Genomic DNA, 19,694 nt, shown 5'->3' with positions numbered 1-19,694 from the left:
AACTACTTTCACTCCAGAAATCAGGTCATGACATCATAAAGAAGAATAGAAGTCTCTTCCTCACAGGTGTCACAGAACAAAATCTCTCCAACACTAAACAGCAGTGAGAGAGCAAAGCTGGTAAGAAGACAGGACTGTTGGAGGAGGAAACCTCTCAATGTTCCAGAGGTGTTTCAGTTGAAGACATCACATTTGGGAGGGAGGTTCTTGACATTTTCATCCATTTTTATTTTGGTCAGATGAACACATCATGAGCTCTACTTGGACAGAATACGCCTTCAAACAGGCAGGGGTGCTGAGGCTCAGAGACCAACAGTTGAACAACATCAGAGCTCATCAGAACAAAGACCAAGGTGTCTGTTTTCATTTCAAAAGATTTGTTGTCAGGGAGTCTCTTATATTTTTCATCAACACCTGAATGAAGGATGGTTTCATGAAAAACTGTCATTTTTTTAACGAAAGCTGAGAAAAACACAGTTTTGTCAAAGAAGTGGTTTTCCAGCATCAAACTGGACTTCATTTTGTTTCCATCTCTCATTTGGTGACTTCAAATGTTCACTGTAAAAATCCAGCCTACTAATCAGGAGGAGGCCCAGTATTGGACCATGAGCTGATCTCTGCTATGCTGGTAGATGGGAACTTGTTTAAAGTTGATTTTGTGATTATTTTTCATCAAAATGTGCTCAGACGGCTCCTCAACAGTTCTGATGATGAACAGAACCTCTGTCCTCATGGGTCATGTGACAGGATGTGACCTCTACATGAGCCAGAAGCAGTGAACGCACCCCCGCACAGCAGAACATGTTCACTTGACCTGCTCTGGCTACTTGTGGTTAGCTTGCTGCTAACAAAAGTGGGTACAAAAATGGAATCATGGTCCCTTCAGACTTTCCATCAGTTTTATTCTGTCAGTGGAACGAGTCAGTTTGGGCTGTAGAGACTAAAACAATCAATCCAATGTTTTGCAGCCACTTCTTCTTGGATGTTTATGGGAAAAAAGTATTTTGGGGCCACAGTGCATCACATGGTGGATGGGGGAGGGGCATCCAAATCTGAGGAGACGTTTCCATTGGATGGAAAATGAGTCGACACCACTGAGGGAAGGATGAGTCCTCAAATGTTTGGATTGTTTTAACAGGAAGAGAAAAAAAGAAAAACCGGGAGTCTGATGTAAAAACACTGGAAAAGTTTTTGGTTTGTCATGTGTGGAGAGATAAATGAGCCATGACCACAGAGATGCAGGATCAGAACTGAGAACATGGAGTTTTCATTTCAGGGACCTTCAATAACCTTTGATCTATCTGATAAAACAGGCCGGAACTGAGACTTGACCTTGAGAACAGAGATGGACGATCATGAAAACATGAGGAAAACTAAAAGACTGCAATGAGGAGACGTCCTGTTGCTTTAAACATCATCACGGTGAAAGCAGAAGAAGCCTGGAGCTCAGTTGTGGCGGCGCTGCAGTCACACGTCCGTGATGTCTTGGTGGTGAACTCCAGCCTCTTCATCAACCAAGCCTTCCTCTGTAGCATCACCAGCGTTGAGTTCAATGTTCTCCTGGTGTCCGGCCTGCCGCTCCATTTTGGCCTGGAAGACATGACAGCTCAGACCTCCAATTGCTGCTGAAACAACTGCTCATAGCCAAGGACTACGAAGCTACGTCGTGTTACCTTGAAGTAGCGGTAGAAGAAGACAGGACATGACCCCAGGATCAGAAGGTGGATGGACGCTCTGATGATGAAATCACTTAAAGGCACTGAAAAACATTTAGAATCATCACATTTGATCAATGACATCACCACTGACCACCACAGACATGTTGATGGTTGAAGGTTCTTGATGGAAGGCTGCATGTTAAAGGAACACGCTAACTTTTAGGAGAAGTCTCTGATTGTCCATCATCCCCAGAGCCAGACTAGAAGATGGAGACCCTTCTCTTGGAGCTGAGGCTCATGCTAATTAGCTTAGCACAATGAATGGTAGGAAGTGGGAAGTGTTAGCATAAAAGTCCCAAACAGTCATTGCCTCTCTCTTCATTGATCCTCAGTCTTCATCCTGGGTATCACATGTAGCGTCCAGATACCCCTCAGTCTGGAGCCGCTACACCTGCATTCATATATCTGGGCTTGTGGATCACTTTTAACAGACATTCTAATTTTAGAATCAGACACATAGCTGGGACTACTTTCCTGACTGGGAGCAGTGATTTGGCCACCAAAACCAAATGTTTGTTGGAGCAGGAGAGCGACTGCTGCTACTGATCATGGCCGACATTGGAAGAGAGGAGGAGGAGGAGGAGGAGGACTGCAGGACAAACCAACATCATGATCCTGAGACAGTTGATGCTAACACTTCCCACTCACTACCATTCATTATGCTGAGCTAACTCATGGTCTGCTGGTCTCTGCTGGTCTCAGCTCCCTCATGGACACACAGAACATGTAATTACAACATTCTTGGTTTAATTTCACCAACGTGTTGAACCTCATGCAGTTTCCTCTCTCTTTGTTTCCCGTTTGTTCAAACTGTCCAGTTCAAGTCTGGGGCCTCTTGCAACGAGATCGTTTCCTGTCAGGTTCGTTCTGACACTGAGTTTGAAGTGGGACCTTCACGTGAGCAAATGATAGGACGAACAAATGTTTCTGGAGAAACTATTAACACTTGCTAACACTTCCCAACCGCTACGATTCAATGTGCTAAGCTAACTAGCGAGGGTCTCAGCTCTCTAGAGAAGAGTCTCTGTCTCCTTGTCTGGTTCTGGGGATGATGGACAAGAAGCATATTTCCCAGAAGGTTGGTGGATTCATTTAACACAGACTACTTTTACACGTCCGCCATCGTTCCACTGTTATTCTGAAAATGACAACAGTCCAGATTTAATCAGGATTCTAGAAAGAGTTTATTCTGGGTGGGTTTTCAAAACTGAGCATTTCTCAATGAAAACGTAGGACAGACCAATATTATTTAGGTTTGAGGCTTTTCTGTCATGAATGAACTTCAGGAGGAATTAAAACTGTAGTGTCTCACAGTGTGAGACACTTTAACTGGACGGGACACAAACAAATGACAAGTCAAGTCAGTTTTATCTATATTGCACCAAATCACAACAAAAGTTATCTCATGACACTTTACAGGTGTCTGCTTTCTCAATTGTACCAAGGTGCTTGTTTCCTTGGACTTATAGATTTCTTTTTTAACGAGGCATTTGAGTCCAAAGTTGTTCTTAAGGTGCCTGTTGGACTGTCAAGAAAATGATCAATTTGACAGTGAACTTTAGCTCCGCCCTTCATCTCTCAGACTAGCCTAGCTAGTTAGAATTAGCTAGCTGGACTATTTTCCATAGTCATGTAAACAGCTTCATCAGAATGTTGTCATTTTCAGGCTAAAAACAAGAAGCAGGAGAACAGAGGAGTAGAAAGTGCATGTAAATGTAGTCAGGGTCACATTCTTCTGTCTGACTCCAGCTGGTCCTGTTGTCACCTGCTATGATGAGGTGGAGCTCCTGGCTCTCAGAGGAGAAGTGATGGGGGAAAACATGGGACAGGTGATAAAGACATTTGTAGTTCCCTCGGTGGGTGTGGTCTGCTGCTGAGAACAGGAACTGGGCGGAGTGCTTGAGCGCTGGTAGGGTGTAGTTCTGTGCCGTGCTGGAGGTGGAGAAGATGAGCTGGAACAGGCCTCCTGGGTACTGTGGTTCAACAGAGCAACTGATGGTGAAGTTGGAGCCCCGGAGCAGCAGAGTCTCCTGCTGCCTCACCTCAGAGACGCCGTCAGTGAAGGCAGAGAAGGAGATGTTTGGCTGGACCAGCAAATCTGTTGAGGGGGGAGCAGAAGAAAGGCTGAATCAGCAGATGTGCTGGTGTCATCGAGGAAGCAGCAGCTTGTTTGGAATGTCCAGTTTTACCTGAGCACACCACCATCAGACTGGTATCACTATGAACTCTATCAGTCTGCAGTACACACTCCCGCAGTCCAGATGCTGACTGGACACAAGAAGACCTGATCCACCACACAGGCCTGGATAGCGAGTCCCTTCTTTTATTTGTTAAAGCAGCAGAGCCACAATTCATCCGTCTACACACTGCAGAGGCAGACTGGTGGAGCCATTCAGGACCCCCAGGGGCCGCTGGTCTCCACTCTCCCTGGTGTTTGATCTCCAGGGTCCCAGCACAGCGACTGGGCTCTCCCACCATCCTGACTCCATCAGGCTCTGAGCAGACACAGGAATCATGAGTGGTAGAAGTAAAGCAGTGAGATGAAGCAGATCTATGACCTTCACCTGAGCAGACGAGGCCAACGCTTTTCCCAGGTAAGCAGGTCTTCCTCACTGAGCCAGACCTTCCACAGTTTAGCAGAGCAGATTCATCTCCACCACACTGGAATTTTGCTGCCATGACTGGGGTCTCCATGTCTGTATACGGGCCCCCGTGGAGGAGGGACGGAGCCCCACACCCCAACTCTCTACACAGCACCTCTGCATCCTGCAGGCCAAAATCCTCCTCACACACAGAGGACCATGACTGGTTAGACTTCACCTCCAGTCTGCCTGAGCACAGACTGGACCCCCCCACCAGCCTGACAGACTCTGTGGAGACATCAGGAAATCATCATTCCAATATTCACCCATTTTTATCAACTACTAATCCTGCTTAAACTCATCGGAAAAAACAAGAACCATGAAACTTCCCTTCCTGACTCACCTTCCTCTTGTTATTGCTTGATGAGGCTGAACCCCCAAAACACACACACTCACACACACACACACACACACACACACACACACACACACACACACACACACACACACACACACACAAACACACGTATTTGAGACACCCTGGTCTCTCTTCTTAAAGTGAAACATCTGGATTCCGTATTTCACATCATCAACATGACCCTCATCAAATTCAGGATCTCATCATTGTCAGAATAACAGAGGAGTATTTGTGTTCATGTAAACAGCCAAAGTCAACTTGTCCTGGATCTCAGTCACATGACTGTTAGTGTCAATAATGTTACCTGAGCAGGTGATTTCCTGGATGGAGGAACCAGGAGAGTTCCATGATCTCACACACTCCTTCAGTGTTGATGTAGACTGAACACACTCAGAGTTGATGAACCACATGAGTCGTTCTGAGGACTCGTCTCTCTCCTGTGTTGAGACAGCAGAACCACAGTCCAGCCATCTACATATCACAGCTGTTTCCTTCAGGGTCCAGGACCCGTCTGTCTCTGCTGCTCTCCACTCTCCCAGGTGTTTCACCTCCAGTCTACCAGCACAGTGGTTTGCTCCTCCCACCAACCTGACATCATCAGCATCTGAGCAGAGACAAGAGCATCATTAATACATGAATATGCAACAGGACGGAGGAGGACCTGAACCAAAGCTCCACCTGAGCAGATGAGTCCAACTGATTGGCCAGGTGAGCAGGTGTTTCCAGACCCTGAGCGTCCACAGTCCAGGAGGGAAGATTCATGGCCCTCACACTGGAACGCCTGAGTCCAGAATGGAGACTCTGCTGGTCCAAAAAGTCCCCCCTCCAGGACTAAAGGTGTCCCACATCTCAGCTCTCCACACAGCACCTCTGCATCCTGCATGTCAAAGTCCTCTTCACACACCGAGGACCACAGCTGGTTAGATTTCACCTCCAGTCTTCCAGAACAAAGGTTCGACCCGTCCACCAGCCTGACAGACTCTGAAAAAGACAACAAGAGTCAGATTCATGATGAGAATGAATTCATGTCAACATGAACTCACCTGTTCATGCCTCTGACATGTTAACTAGCAAACCCTGGAAATGAGACAGGAAAACACAGATTTCCAAGGAATTTAACCTGAGAATGAAAAAGAAAATTTAGAATTGCAAGGAATTTATCCTCTTTGAAATAATTCACATGCTCTTATATCATCTAAAATCCCACACGTGTAAATCAGAGAACACAACTGGAATCTCTGGTTTTCATCACCATCTTAACCCTTGTCAAATTTGAGCACTGGTGGCTTAAAGTTAAGAAATATTAACTTGTGATTGGAGGGTTGCTGGTTCAATCCTCAGGATTTGCAGGAAGAAGCAGTGTAAATGACTCTCATGTAGGTCTGTTTCTGAGGGAAATTTTCCTGAGGGGTTTTAATTTGTTCAGGTAATTTTCAGGACATGAGAATTTTATTTTGAAGGGAATCCAGTTACGTTCTTGTTTTGCACATCTGGCAGGCAGCAATTTGATGCCTTCCCAGAATGAAGTGAGGTTAAACAGGGTTTTCCTGATGTGTGCTGATCCTGTTAAAGACACTGAAGCTCCTGGCTGGAACTGGAACAAGGAATTCTGTGTTTCATTTGTTTGATGTCAATTTATGGGAATCAGTGAACTTGATTGAGTGTTGAGATGAAGGCTATGCTAACAGGAGCTTCTCTCACAACTGTTTCTCAGTCTTGTTAGCTTCTCTACCTCACCACATGAGCACACTATGGGTGAACATGACTAATTTTTGTGGTTCGTTGTTGTGAAGATTGTTCATGTTGCACATCTGACGTTTAAAATTGTTGTTTTTCTAAGAGATAAATTTATTTCATTTATCTGTCTTTTAGCTCTGAAGGTTTTTTTCTGAACACGAAAATGAAACAGAGAGACAGTAAATTATGTTAAAATACAACTGAAAGCTGAACAGATTAAAAAGCTACTGGAAACATCAGTACACTTCACCTTTGTCTCACCAGGATTGAGCTACAAGCAGCACTGCTGCCTCCCTCACTACCACCACCATGGGGCCCTTGAGCAAGGCCCTCAGTGGCTGAACTGAGCACCTTGTTTTGGTTTTTGTGAACATTATCATAGTGGTGCTGCAAATGTGAGTCACTCAGGGAGTTTCCTCTGGTTAAATAAAGGTTAAAAATGGGATATCGTCATTGTCAGAATAACAGAGGAATATTTGTGTTCATGTAAACAGCCAAAGTCAACTTGTCCTGGATCTCAGTCACATGACTGTTAGTGTCAATAATGTTACCTGAGCAGGTGATTTCCTGGATGAAGGAACCAGGATAGTTCCATGATCTCACACACTCCTTCAGTGTTGATGTAGACTGAACACACTCAGAGTTGATGAACCACACGAGTCGTTCTGAGGACGCGTCTCTCTGCTGTGTTGAGACAGCAGAACCACAGTCCAGCCATCTACATATCACAGCTGTTTCCTTCAGGGTCCAGGACCAGTCTGTCTCTGCTTCTCTCCACTCTCCCAGGTGTTTCACCTCCAGTCTACCAGCACAGTGGTTTGCTCCTCCCACCAACCTGACATCATCAGCATCTGAGCAGAGACAAGAGGATCATTAATACATGAATATGCAACAGGACGGAGGAGGACCTGAACCAAAGCTGCACCTGAGCAGATGAGTCCAACTGATCTGCCAGGTGAGCAGGTGTTTCCAGACCCTGAGCGTCCACAGTCCAGGAGGGAAGACTCATGGCCCTCACACTGGAACACCTGAGTCCAGAATGGAGACTCTGCTGGTCCAAAAAGTCCCCCCTCCAGGACTGAAGGTGTCCCACATCTCAGCTCTCCACACAGCACCTCTGCATCCTGCATGTCAAAGTCCTCTTCACACACCGAGGACCACAGCTGGTTAGATTTCACCTCCAGTCTTCCAGAGCAAAGGTTCGACCCGTCCACCAGCCTGACAGACTCTGAGAAAGACAACAAGAGGCAGATTCATGATGAGAATGAATTCATGTCAACATGAACTCACCTGTTCATGCCTCTGACATGTTAACTAACAAACCCTGTAAATGAGACAGGAAAACACAGATTTCCAAGGAATTCATCCTCCTTGAAATAATTCATGTGATCCAACAGGGCCGGTTCTGGACAGTCACATATAAGGGGGCAGATAGAAATGTGAAGAGGGCAAAGGGTGGCAACAGATGTGGGGAAATGGTGTGGTGGCGGTGTTGGGGGGGGGGGGTAGGTGGTTCTCTGGATAACTGATATTATCATGTAGTTTGATTGCTCTTTATCAGACCTTTACCCTAAGACCGGTCCCACTTGGTCCCACTTGTCCCACCTGAAGGCTAAGCTTCTGCTGGTGTAACTCTTCAGGTCACTGAGGCCCACAAACCCCCTGACCCTGTTGAGGTGGCAATACCTCGGGGCAAAATTTAAAAAAAACAAACTAAAACTAAAAAAAAAAAAAAAAAACATTTCTTAGGATGACAACAACTAAATCTTGACATCTACCTTCATTGGATGGCCTGTATCAAATATATTCAAACCCAACAATAACACTTATCATGATTGCCAATATCAACAAAACTAAAAGGGTAGGCCAGGTTATTAAAGAAAAATCCCTTCACCAAGTCTTGAAAAACAAAACCGATCAATAGAAAATAAATAAATAAATAAAATAAAGAATAAAATAAAACATCCATCCAGATCTTGACAACCAACAACATTGAAGGTCTTTGTTGGCTCCATGCTGCAGACCAGCTCACTGTGGTGCTTGTGGGATCCAGAAAGAAACACTTCTCTTACAGAGTCAAACAGTGAGAAGAACAACGTGCTGGTCCTCAGTTGACTCGACAAATACAGATGTGTGTGCAGCTGAGTGACAGGGAGATGAGAGGAAGCTGAGACTGTATCACACACATTTTTTTGCATTTTTTCCGCTACTGCAGATAATTTTGTCAACTCATAATATATCAATTTTGTAAATATATTAAAATGTGTTTTTTTTTTACTTCTAAAATTTTGATTTGAGGGGGCAGGACATTTGTTTGAGACAGATCTTGCTTCCCCATAGAGCCGCCCTGATGATCTTATATCATCTAATATCCCACATGTGTCAATCAGAGAACACAACTGGAATCTCTGGTTTTCATCACCTTCTGGACCCTTGCAAAATTGAGCACTGGTTTTGTCACGATCCCTGTCTCGTGCTTCCTGTTTTATTTTGTAGTCATGTCCTGTCTTCCTGATCTCCCTCCTGTGATTCCCTCATGTGTCTCACCTGGTTGATTGCACCACCTGTGTCTTGTTTCCCCTCTCGTATTTAACCCGTGTGTTTTCCCCTGTTAGGTTGTTGGGTCATTGTTGTTGTTGTTGTTGTTGTTGTTGTTGTTGTTGTTGTTGTTGTTGTTGTTGTTGTTGTTGTCGTCGTCGTCGTCGTCGTCGTCGTCGTCGTCGTCGTCGTCGTCGTCGTCGTCGTCGTCGATGATGATGATGTCGCTGTTGTCGCTGATTGTTCTGTCTTGTATACTGTCAAGTTCATCAGTCACCGGTCAAGCCTCCAGCCTCACGTCTTGTCTCCGCCCTCACGCCACGTCTCCGCCCTCACGCCACATCTCAAGCCTCCGCCCTCACGCCACGTCTCAAGCCTTCGCCCTCACGCCACGTCTCCAGCCTTCGCCCTCACGCCACGTCTAGCCCCCAGTCACCCAGCTTCAATAAACCTCTTTTGTGCACCTCCCAAATTTGTCTGCATTTGGGTCTCCCACACCATCCTCAACCCCCAACCCTGACTGGTTACTAAAAGAAAAGAAAATTGCCTTGTGATTGGAAGGTTGCTGGTTCAATCCTCAGGATTTGCAGGAAGAAGCAGTGTAAATGACTCTAATGTCGGTCCATTTCTGAGGGAAAATTTCCCGTGGGCTTTTATTTTGTTAAGGCAATTCTCAAGAGTTGAGGCTTTTATATTGAAGAGCATCCAGTTAAGTCCCTGCACATATGGCAGGCAGCAATTTGAAGCTCCTGGCTGGAACTGGAACAAGGAACTCTGTGTTTCATTTGTTTGATGTCAATTTATGGGAATCAGTGAACTTGATTGAGTGTTGAGATGAAGGCTATGCTAACAGGAGCTTCTCTCACAACTGTTTCTCAGTCTTGTTAGCTTCTCTACCTCACCACATGAGCACACTATGGGTGAACATGACTAATTTTTGTAGTTCGTTGTTGTGAAGATTGTTTATGTTGCACATCTGACGTTTAAAAAAAGAGCTAATTTCATTTATCTGTCTTTTAGCACTTGAGGGTTTTTCCTGAAGAAAAGGATGAAACAGACAGTAAATTATGTTAAATTCCTGCTGAGTGCTGAACAGATTAAAAAGCTACTGGAAACATCAATACACTTCACCTTTGTCTCACCAGGATTGAGCTACAAGCAGCACTGCTGCCTCCCTCATGAACACCACTGAGGTGCCCTTGAGCAAGGCCCTCAGTAGATGAACTGAGCAGCTTGTTTTGTGTTTTTGTGAACATTATCAGAGTGATGCTGCAAATGTGAGTCACTCAGGGAGTTTCCTCTGGTTAAATAAAGGTTAAAAAATGGGATATCATCATTGTCAGAATAACAGAGGAATATTTGTGTTCATGTAAAGAGCCAAAGTCAACTTGTCCTGAATCTCAGTCACATGACTGTGAGTGTCAATAATGTTACCTGAGCAGGTGATTTCCTGGATGGTGGAACCAGGATAGTTCCATGATCTCACACACTCCTTCAGTGTTGATGTAGACTGAACACACTCAGAGTTGATGAACCACACGAGTCGTTCTGAGGACTTGTCTCTCTCCTGTGTTGAGACAGCAGAACCACAGTCCAGCCGTCTACATATCACAGCTGTTTCCTTCAGGGTCCAGGACCGGTCTGTCTCTGCTGCTCTCCACTCTCCCAGGTGTTTCACCTCCAGTCTACCAGCACAGTGGTTTGCTCCTCCCACCAACCTGACATCATCAGCATCTGAGCAGAGACAAGAGCATCATTAATACATGAATATGCAACAGGACGGAGGAGGACCTGAACCAAAGCTGCACCTGAGCAGATGAGTCCAACTGATCTGCCAGGTGAGCAGGTGTTTCCAGACCCTGAGTGTCCACAGTCCAGGAGGGAAGATTCATGGCCCTCACACTGGAACACCTGAGTCCAGAATGGAGACTCTGCTGGTCCAAAAAGTCCCCCCTCCAGGACTGAAGGTGTCCCACATCTCAGCTCTCCACACAGCACCTCTGCATCCTGCATGTCAAAGTCCTCTTCACACACCGAGGACCACAGCTGGTTAGACTTCACCTGCAGTCTGCCAGAGCAAAGTTCCGACCCGTCCACCAGCCTGACAGACTCTGAGAAAGACAACAAGAGGCAGATTCATGATGAGAATGAATTCATGTTAACATGAACTCACCTGTTCATGCCTCTGACATGTTAACTAGCAAACCCTGGAAATGAGACAGGAAAACAGATTTCCTCGGAATTCATCCTCCTTGGAAAAATTCATGTGATTGTTGAAACTGGGAAACAATATTCCTGCTCATTCCTCACTGTACCTAATATCCCAGGATTTAATATCCCATATTTCTAAATCAGAGACCTCAACTGGAATCTCTGGTTTACATCAGCATCCTGACCACATAGAGAAGTGAACTTGTGATGGGAGGGTTGTCAGTTCAATCATCAGGAGAGGCAGGAAGAAGGAGTGTAAATGAATCTGATAGGCTGTTACTGAGGTTAAAGTCTGTGAGCTTTTATTTTCTTACGGCCTTTTTTAGTAGAGACTCCTAACATGTAGGAATCATTCAAAACTTTGAAGCCCCAAGTTGGAACGAGAACAAGGTCTTCTGTCATTGTTCTGTTTGATGCCATGTTCTGTGTTTTGGGTGGGGTTTTTGTATCTGTGTGTTGAGGTTAAGGCTATGCTGACATCAGTCAAGTCAAGTCACTTTTATTTGTATTGAGCCAAATCACAACAAAAGTTATCTCATGACACTTTACAAGTACAGCAGGTCCAGCACCAAACTTCTTCAATGAATCTACACCCAACAATTCTCCATCAGCAGGCACAAAAGCAGTGACAAAAGCCTTCCTTTTAACAGGCAGGAACGTCGAGCAGATCCAGGCTCAACAGGAACGGCCTTCTGCTTTGAATAGCAGGGGGAAAGAGAGCAGGAGAGCAGGACAAGACAGAAAATGGAGGAAGACAGATAAACAGGAGGAAAGAGAGGGACAGAGATAAAGACAGAGAGAAAGTGGAAGAGACTGATGGACAGATTGGGACGGGGATTAAAAAGAGTTCTGTGGAAATACAACTTGATGTTTGGCTTCAATTCCATACGACAGGACGAGGTTGAGGGTGTGACTGAGACAGTGAGTGGGCTCACCTGCAGACTGATGGAAACCAATGGAGTCTAAAACCATGAGCTTTGGTCACAACTGTTTCTCAGTCTTGTTAGCTTCTCTACCTCACCACATGAGCACACTATGGGTGAACATGACTCATTTTTGTGATTCATTGTTTTGAAGATTGTTCATGTTGCACATCTGACGTTTAAAATTTGTGTTTTTTTTAAGAACTGATTTCATTTCATTTATCTGTCTTTTAGCTCTGAAGGTTTTTTTCTGAACACAAAAATGAAACAGAGAGACAGTAAATTATGTTAAAATACAACTGAAAGCTGAACAGATTAAAAAGCTACTGGAAACATCAGTACACTTCACCTTTGTCTCACCAGGATTGAGCTACAAGCAGCACTGCTGCCTCCCTCACTACCACCACCATGGGGCCCTTGAGCAAGGCCCTCAGTGGCTGTACTGAGCAGCTTGTGTTGTTTTCAAGAACATTATCAGAGTGGTGCTGCAAATGTGAGTCACTCAGGGAGTTTCTTCTGGTTAAATAAAGGTTAAAAATGGGATATCATCATTGTCAGAATAATAGAGGAATATTTGTGTTCATGTAAACAGCCAAAGTCAACTTGTCCTGGATCTCAGTCACATGACTGTTAGTGTCAATAATGTTACCTGAGCAGGTGATTTCCTGGATGGTGAAACCAGGAGAGTTCCATGATCTCACACACTCCTTCAGTGTTGATGTAGACTGAACACACTCAGAGTTGATGAACCACACGAGTCGTTCTGAGGACGCGTCTCTCTGCTGTGTTGAGACAGCAGAACCACAGTCCAGCCATCTACATATCACAGCTGTTTCCTTCAGGGTCCAGGACCAGTCTGTCTCTGCTTCTCTCCACTCTCCCAGGTGTTTCACCTCCAGTCTACCAGCACAGTAGTTTGCTCCTCCCACCAACCTGACATCATCAGCATCTGAGCAGAGACAAGAGCATCATTAATACATGAATATGCAACAGGACGGAGGAGGACCTGAACCAAAGCTGCACCTGAGCAGATGAGTCCAACTGATTTGCCAGGTGAGCAGGTGTTTCCAGACCCTGAGCGTCCACAGTCCAGGAGGGAAGATTCATGGCCCTCACACTGGAACACCTGAGCCCAGAATGGAGACTCTGCTGGTCCAAAAAGTGCCCCCTCCAGGACTGAAGGTGTCCCACATCTCAGCTCTCCACACAGCACCTCTGCATCCTGCATGTCAAAGTCCTCTTCACACACTGAGGACCACAGCTGGTTAGATTTCACCTCCAGTCTTCCAGAGCAAAGGTCCGACCCGTTCACCAGCCTGACAGACTCTGAGAAAGACAACAAGAGGCAGATTCATGATGAGAATGAAGTCATGTTAATATGAACTCACCTGTTCATGCCTCTGACATGTTAACTAGCAAACCCTGGAAATGAGACAGGAAAACAGATTTCCTCGGAATTTATCCTGAGAGTGAGAAGGAAAATATAGAATTGGAAGGAATTTATCCTCTTTGAAATAATTCATGTGATTATTGAAGCTGGGAATCATGATTCCTGCTCTTTCCTCCCTAAACCATCTAATATCCCACATGTGGATACCAGAGAACACAACTGGAATCTCTAGTTTACGTTATCATCACCACCATTTTCAGATCCTAGCAGTGGCAGCCTAAAGTTGTGATTCTCAAACTGTGGAAAACCCAAATATCTTTTGGAAAGTTAAACAAGTCAAAATTGTTTTGAAACAATGAATACTATCGAAAAAATAGCAAACAATTTTGAAAGAAAATACATATCTGTATCAATCAAGGATGGTTCCAAGTCTGCTTTCAGACAGGAGGTGGAGCAGCTGGTCCACTGGGGCAGTCTGAACCACCTGGAGCTGAACCTGCTCAAGAATGTGGAGATGACAGTGGACTTCAGGAGAAGCCCACCCACACTCTCCCCCCTCACCATCCTCAACAACACAGTGTCTCCTGAGGACATGTTCAAGTTCCTGGGAACCACAATCTCCAAGAACCTGAAGTCCACCTCTAACATGGACACTGTCCAGAAAAAAAGCTCAGCAGAGGTTGGACTTCCTGTGACAGCTCAGGAAGTTGAACCTGCCACAGGAGCTGCTGATCATCTTCTATACTACAATCATTCAGTCTGTCCTGTTCACAGCCATCACTCTTGGTTTGGATCGGCCACCAAACAAGACAGGATCAGACTGCAACGAACAATCGGGTCAGCAGAGAGAATCATGGGGGCCGACCTACCTGTCATCCAGGACCTTTATCGGTCCAGGGTCAGGAAACGGACAGGCACCATCTCTGCTGACCCATCACACCCCAGTCACAAACTGTTTGATCCCCTCCCCTCTGGAAGATGCTACAGAGCCCTGGATGCTGAGACCACCAGGCTAAAAACAGTTTCTACCCTCAGGCTTTCAGTCTGATGAACGGGAAATAGTCAGAGTGTCAGGAAATAAAAACAAACATCTGCTACACCAGCAGCTCAATAGCAGGTGATCTGACAGGAGGGAACTGCAAATCACTACAATGGTGATGAAGGAAAAGCCGGCCCTGGTGTTGTTCAGTGTGAAAACCCTGGAAGAGATCGTCATGAGGCCACAGCTCCTGGAGGAGCTGAATGATTCCCAACTCCTGTGTTGTCCTGAGGATGAACTCACGTCACTGCTGCTCGCCTCCACAGAAGAACCAGAGCCAGCGTTTCCCTGATTGATGCTAAGATACATTCTGATGTCTGTGATTCTACAACTGTCTGGTGTGCATCTCAGTCAAACAGCAACAGTGTGTTGGCCTACCTGTGCTGGACCCTGAGCAGCACACACTGGGTCTTCTATTGGAACCTGTGCTCAGTGTGTATTGCTATCAAAGGTGATTCCAACAGAGGCTCCAGCTGACTGCTGCATCAGAGCACTGATACCAAAGACACTGCCCAGCTCCTTACTTTCAAATATTCTCAAACACTATTCATAATATAATTTACTGTATTTCATCAGTGATCAATGCATCATTTATAGCAGTAATTGGCAACAAGTGGATCTTTTCACTGGAACCTCAGAGTTCACCAGATTGACACACACACTTGAAAACAAGTTCAGATTCATAAAATATTCCAGTGTTTCATGTTTCTCTATGGTTGTCTGATGGTTGGCCTCTGACTCACTCTGACTCTGAGAAAACATGCTGTCCACCTCTGATGCAGCTGAACAGAGGCACTATGACACTGTTCCATGCTCATCATGGAGGTACTTGCTTCAAGAGTTAGACAACCACTGGCCTGAAGGACAGAGAAGTGAACTTGAAACTAAAAGGTTGTTGGTTCAATCCTCAGGACTGGTAGGAGGAAGCAGCCACACTCATTAACACCACCAAGATGCCCTTGAGCAAGGCTCTCAGAGGTGGTACTGAGCAGCTGCTGTTCTATGACTGTGAATGTGATCAGGGTGCTCCTGCAAATGTGAGTCACTCTCAGTGAGTTTCCTTGGACTAAATAAAGGTAAAAAATAAAAACACTGGAGTTTTGTGAATATTTGTGTGCATGTTAAAAAAACAAAGTCACTTGTACTGGATCATAGTAACATGACTGCATTACTGTGTACCAAATCACATACTTCCATACTGCATATGTAAAATTTTCAAACTGAGTATTCTAAGCAAAGTATGTACTCAATCGCGCAGTGCGCGTGTTTCGAGGGTGCAGTGCTGTCCCAAACCACATCCTGCCGTGCGGTGCACTCTTCAGAAATGATGACGTGATGTCTTCTTCTTCTACACAGATTTGTGACTGGCGAGCACCGCATCAGCATCAGCTAATTACTGCCTCCTTTTGCCTGTGCTTGTTTGTCAATTTCTGAAGCAGTAAAAAAGCAAAATGGAGGGTCATCGCACATTGTTACACCACAATAGGCGCCAACAACACGATGTCCTCCTTCTACTGGCTGAAGAAGCAACGGTCTGTAGAGTTTAATTGTGTGATTTATTTAGCACAACATTTTGGTGACAAGTGATTTTATCTTTTCAAACCCGTGTCCACACAGAATTTCCTACTTGTCCCTGTTATTTCATGTAAAGATGACTCTATACAAGTCAGTGTTGGCCGACTCTCACCACAGCAAGTGTACACAGTTGCACACTCAAAATCTTAACTGATTGGAGTACGTCATCCAGGAACTTTTGCATTCTCAATTTTTGAAAACTATCCATACGTTTTTCCATTTTCAGTTGAGTAGACTTAAAATTTTAAGTATGCAGTATAGAAGTATGCGATTGAGAAAACACGCAGTGAGAGTCTTCTGGCGAGATGAAGGTTAAAAAAATTGTTATGTTATTGTCAGAATAATAGAGGAACATTTGTGTTCAATTAAACAGCCAAAGACAACTTGTCCTGGATCTCAGTCACATGACTGTTAGTGTCAATAATGTTACCTGAGCAGGTGATTTCCAGGATGGAGGAACCAGAAGAGTTCCATGATCTCACACACTCCTTCAGTGTTGATGTATACTGAACACACTCAGAGTCGATGAACCACATGAGTCGTTCTGAGGACTCGTCTCTCTGCTGTGTTGAGACAGCAGAACCACAGTCCAGCCGTCTACATATCACAGCTGTTTCCTTCAGGGTCCAGGACCTGTCTGTCTCTGCTTCTCTCCACTCTCCCAGGTGTTTCACCTCCAGTCTACCAGCACAGTGGTTTGCTCCTCCCACCAACCTGACATCATCAGCATCTGAGCAGAGACAAGAGCATCATTAATACATGAATATGCAACAGGACGGAGGAGGACCTGAACCAAAGCTCCACCTGAGCAGATGAGTCCAACTGATTTGCCAGGTGAGCAGGTGTTTCCAGACCCTGAGCGGCCACAGTCCAGGAGGGAAGATTCATGGCCCTCACACTGGAACACCTGAGCCCAGAATGGAGACTCTGCTGGTCCAAAAAGTCCAACCTCTAATTGGCCTTCCTGGATGAGTTTTACATTTTACTTTCTACTGCTCACTGCAGGTCCAGTCAAGTGAGAGCACTTTTCCTTCACCTGCCTCAGCATTTTGGGACTCAAAAGTACTGCAATTGGAGGAGGGTGGAGCCGACAGGGAGGGAGAAGAAAATGTGCTTGAGAAGCAGCTAAATACATAAAAACTGATGCTACGTTTCCAGGCAGCACCTCTGGTTTGAAGTAAACATACTAGCTTTGTTTATATGTGATCTAACCTCATGTACACAGCAAGTTAATGGTGTGATTCTCATGACACTCCTGCCTAAACTGTATAATACAACATTATTCCACATTTATACTTGGATTCATCTGCACGTTCCAGTTGATTTGCACTTCTGGTTGGATGCTAGCTGCATGTCAGTACTTGTACTCTGAAAAATGACAAATTTGAGTCTATAATTGATGTTTAATATACATCATCGAGACTATTTGTAAGTATTCAGTGGAAAATGTTTTTATTGCACCAGGTGAACAAGTGCACCTCCTAAAATTACGAGTGTATATTAGGCCTGTCACAGTAACACATTATGTTAGTTGATGTGTCCCATCAATTTCGTACCTCTTATCTTGTTAAGGGTGCCGGGGGGCTGGAGCCTATCACAGCAGCCTTCCTGTGAGAGGCCAGGTTCAACCTGGACAGGTCACCAGTCCGTCACAGGGCCAACACATAGAGACAGACAACCATTCACACTCAAAGCCACACCTACAGTCAATTTAGAGTATCAATCAGCCTCGTCCCCTCTTGATGTCTTTGGACTGTGGGAGGAAGCTGGAGTACCAGAGAGAACCCACACAGACACAGGGAGAACATGCAGACTCCACACAGAAAGATCCTGTGCTCAAGTTTGGGCTCAAACCTGGAACCTTTTCGCTGTGAGGCAACAGTGCTGACCACTGCACAACCATGTCTCCCAGGATATATTATCCAAGAATTATTTTGATTTATGATATGATTATTGACATTTTAACAATTTTACCACTTCAATAATTATGTACCACCTAATAAATCAAGTGCACACTTTGTCTTTGTTCCTGTCATGACTTGAGCTTGGACGAGAACCCAAAGCCACGACTCCCAGGCAAGGTGCCAGATGAAGAAAGTTTATTACTAAAGTACAAATCAAAACCACTCTTATGAGGAAAAAAGCCTAAACTACAAAAACTCAAACTCACTCGACTGAGGAGAACCTGACTCGACAAAGTGACAAAGAAACTCAAAGTTAGATCAGGTAAGGAGCATGGCATGGAAAACAAAACCTGACTAGACAAAGATTCAACAAAAACACAAACTTGATGAGGCATTAAATGACGTAGCACGTTTGGAACTGACGGAAAAGACAAACTCGCACCAGACAAAGAGAAATGCAGATGACATAAACTCATGAGGTGACGGAAACAGGAGGACACAGTCGGGGTGGGGAAGACAATCAGACTGGTGGGAAATCCACCACGGGGAAGTGGAAGTTACCAGAAACTGGGAGGATGGTTAAATTTCAAAATAAAACAGGACGTCATGACACAACATAGACACATGGCAAACAAAGAACACCACTACATGCATGGACATGACAGTTACAAGAGTATTTAAGTCTGTTACATCACCAAAGAGGACCAGTATCATGATGGGTTTATAGAGAAAGGACTCCAAAAAGAAACTGAAATTCCAGACTGGAGTATCAAGACTCTGAGAGGGTCATGTTCACTCAGACCTGGATTAACAACTGTGTCATGATGAGTTTCCAGGACCTTTTCAATGACGGCGCTATGAGCCAACTTAAAGGAAATAGAAGGGAGCTGTGCCCCCCCTCCCCCCTCCCTCAGTGGAGGAGGAGAGGAGCAGGAGACCTGTCACAGGAGAGAAGAGGTGCTGGTGACCAGTAAACCTGCCTCAGTGGTCTTTTCTGGTGTCAAATGCTCACACGTACACATAATTATCACAGTTACTGAGGACAGAAAAATGATGGAGGTCGTACTGGAGAAGAGTTCAAACTGGAGCCAGGAGGCAACGACCATTCCATCATCCATCTTCCAGCATTCCCCTCCAGCACTCACTATCACCCAGAAGTCCATCCTGTTAGACTGGAAACCTCCAAACAACCTCAACATCCTACAGTGGAAGAAGCTGCTGATGAGCAGAAATCCCTGGAAAAATGTCTGCATCCATCAACCATGAAACCACCAACTTCAGTAAAACCTGGTCCACTACCATCAATAAATGAACCTGACCTCCAACCCTCAAAGTGACATTGATCACACAAACACCCAACACATTCAACACACACACACACACACACACACACACACACACATTCAACACACACACACACACACACACACACACACACACACACACACACCAGCTCCATTCACCCTTTATTCTTTTTCAAATGTCTTTATTTGTTCATACATTTATTGTTTTCATTACAATATTATAATTATATTATATTTGATATTATTGTTGCTGTATTAGAAACATTTCTACTGATCGTGGTGATAACAACAAAAGCATTGAAAAGGATACCATTGATTCTGAATAATACAGAATTACTGCATGATGAAATTATTA

General features: G+C 44.9%; 1 long non-coding RNA gene across 1 annotated transcript; it reads right to left on the bottom strand.

Moving 5' to 3' along the window:
* Nucleotides 1-1,354: 1,354 nt before the first annotated feature.
* Nucleotides 1,355-3,567, bottom strand: LOC147265918 (uncharacterized). The gene is made up of 3 exons (XR_015112658.1): nt 3,484-3,567; nt 1,674-1,759; nt 1,355-1,590 (listed from the first exon to the last, which is right to left on the bottom strand). It is a non-coding gene; the product is annotated as an uncharacterized LOC147265918 (long non-coding RNA).
* Nucleotides 3,568-19,694: the final 16,127 nt, after the last annotated feature.

Source organism: Aulostomus chinensis, chromosome 4 (assembly GCF_037954235.1).
Source record: "Aulostomus chinensis isolate RoL2024-O1b breed Wild chromosome 4, RoL_Achi_v1.0, whole genome shotgun sequence".
NCBI lineage: Eukaryota > Metazoa > Chordata > Actinopteri > Syngnathiformes > Aulostomidae > Aulostomus > Aulostomus chinensis.
The sequence above is the reverse complement of the archived record's forward strand: the minus strand, read 5'-3'. Positions and strand labels throughout refer to the sequence as shown.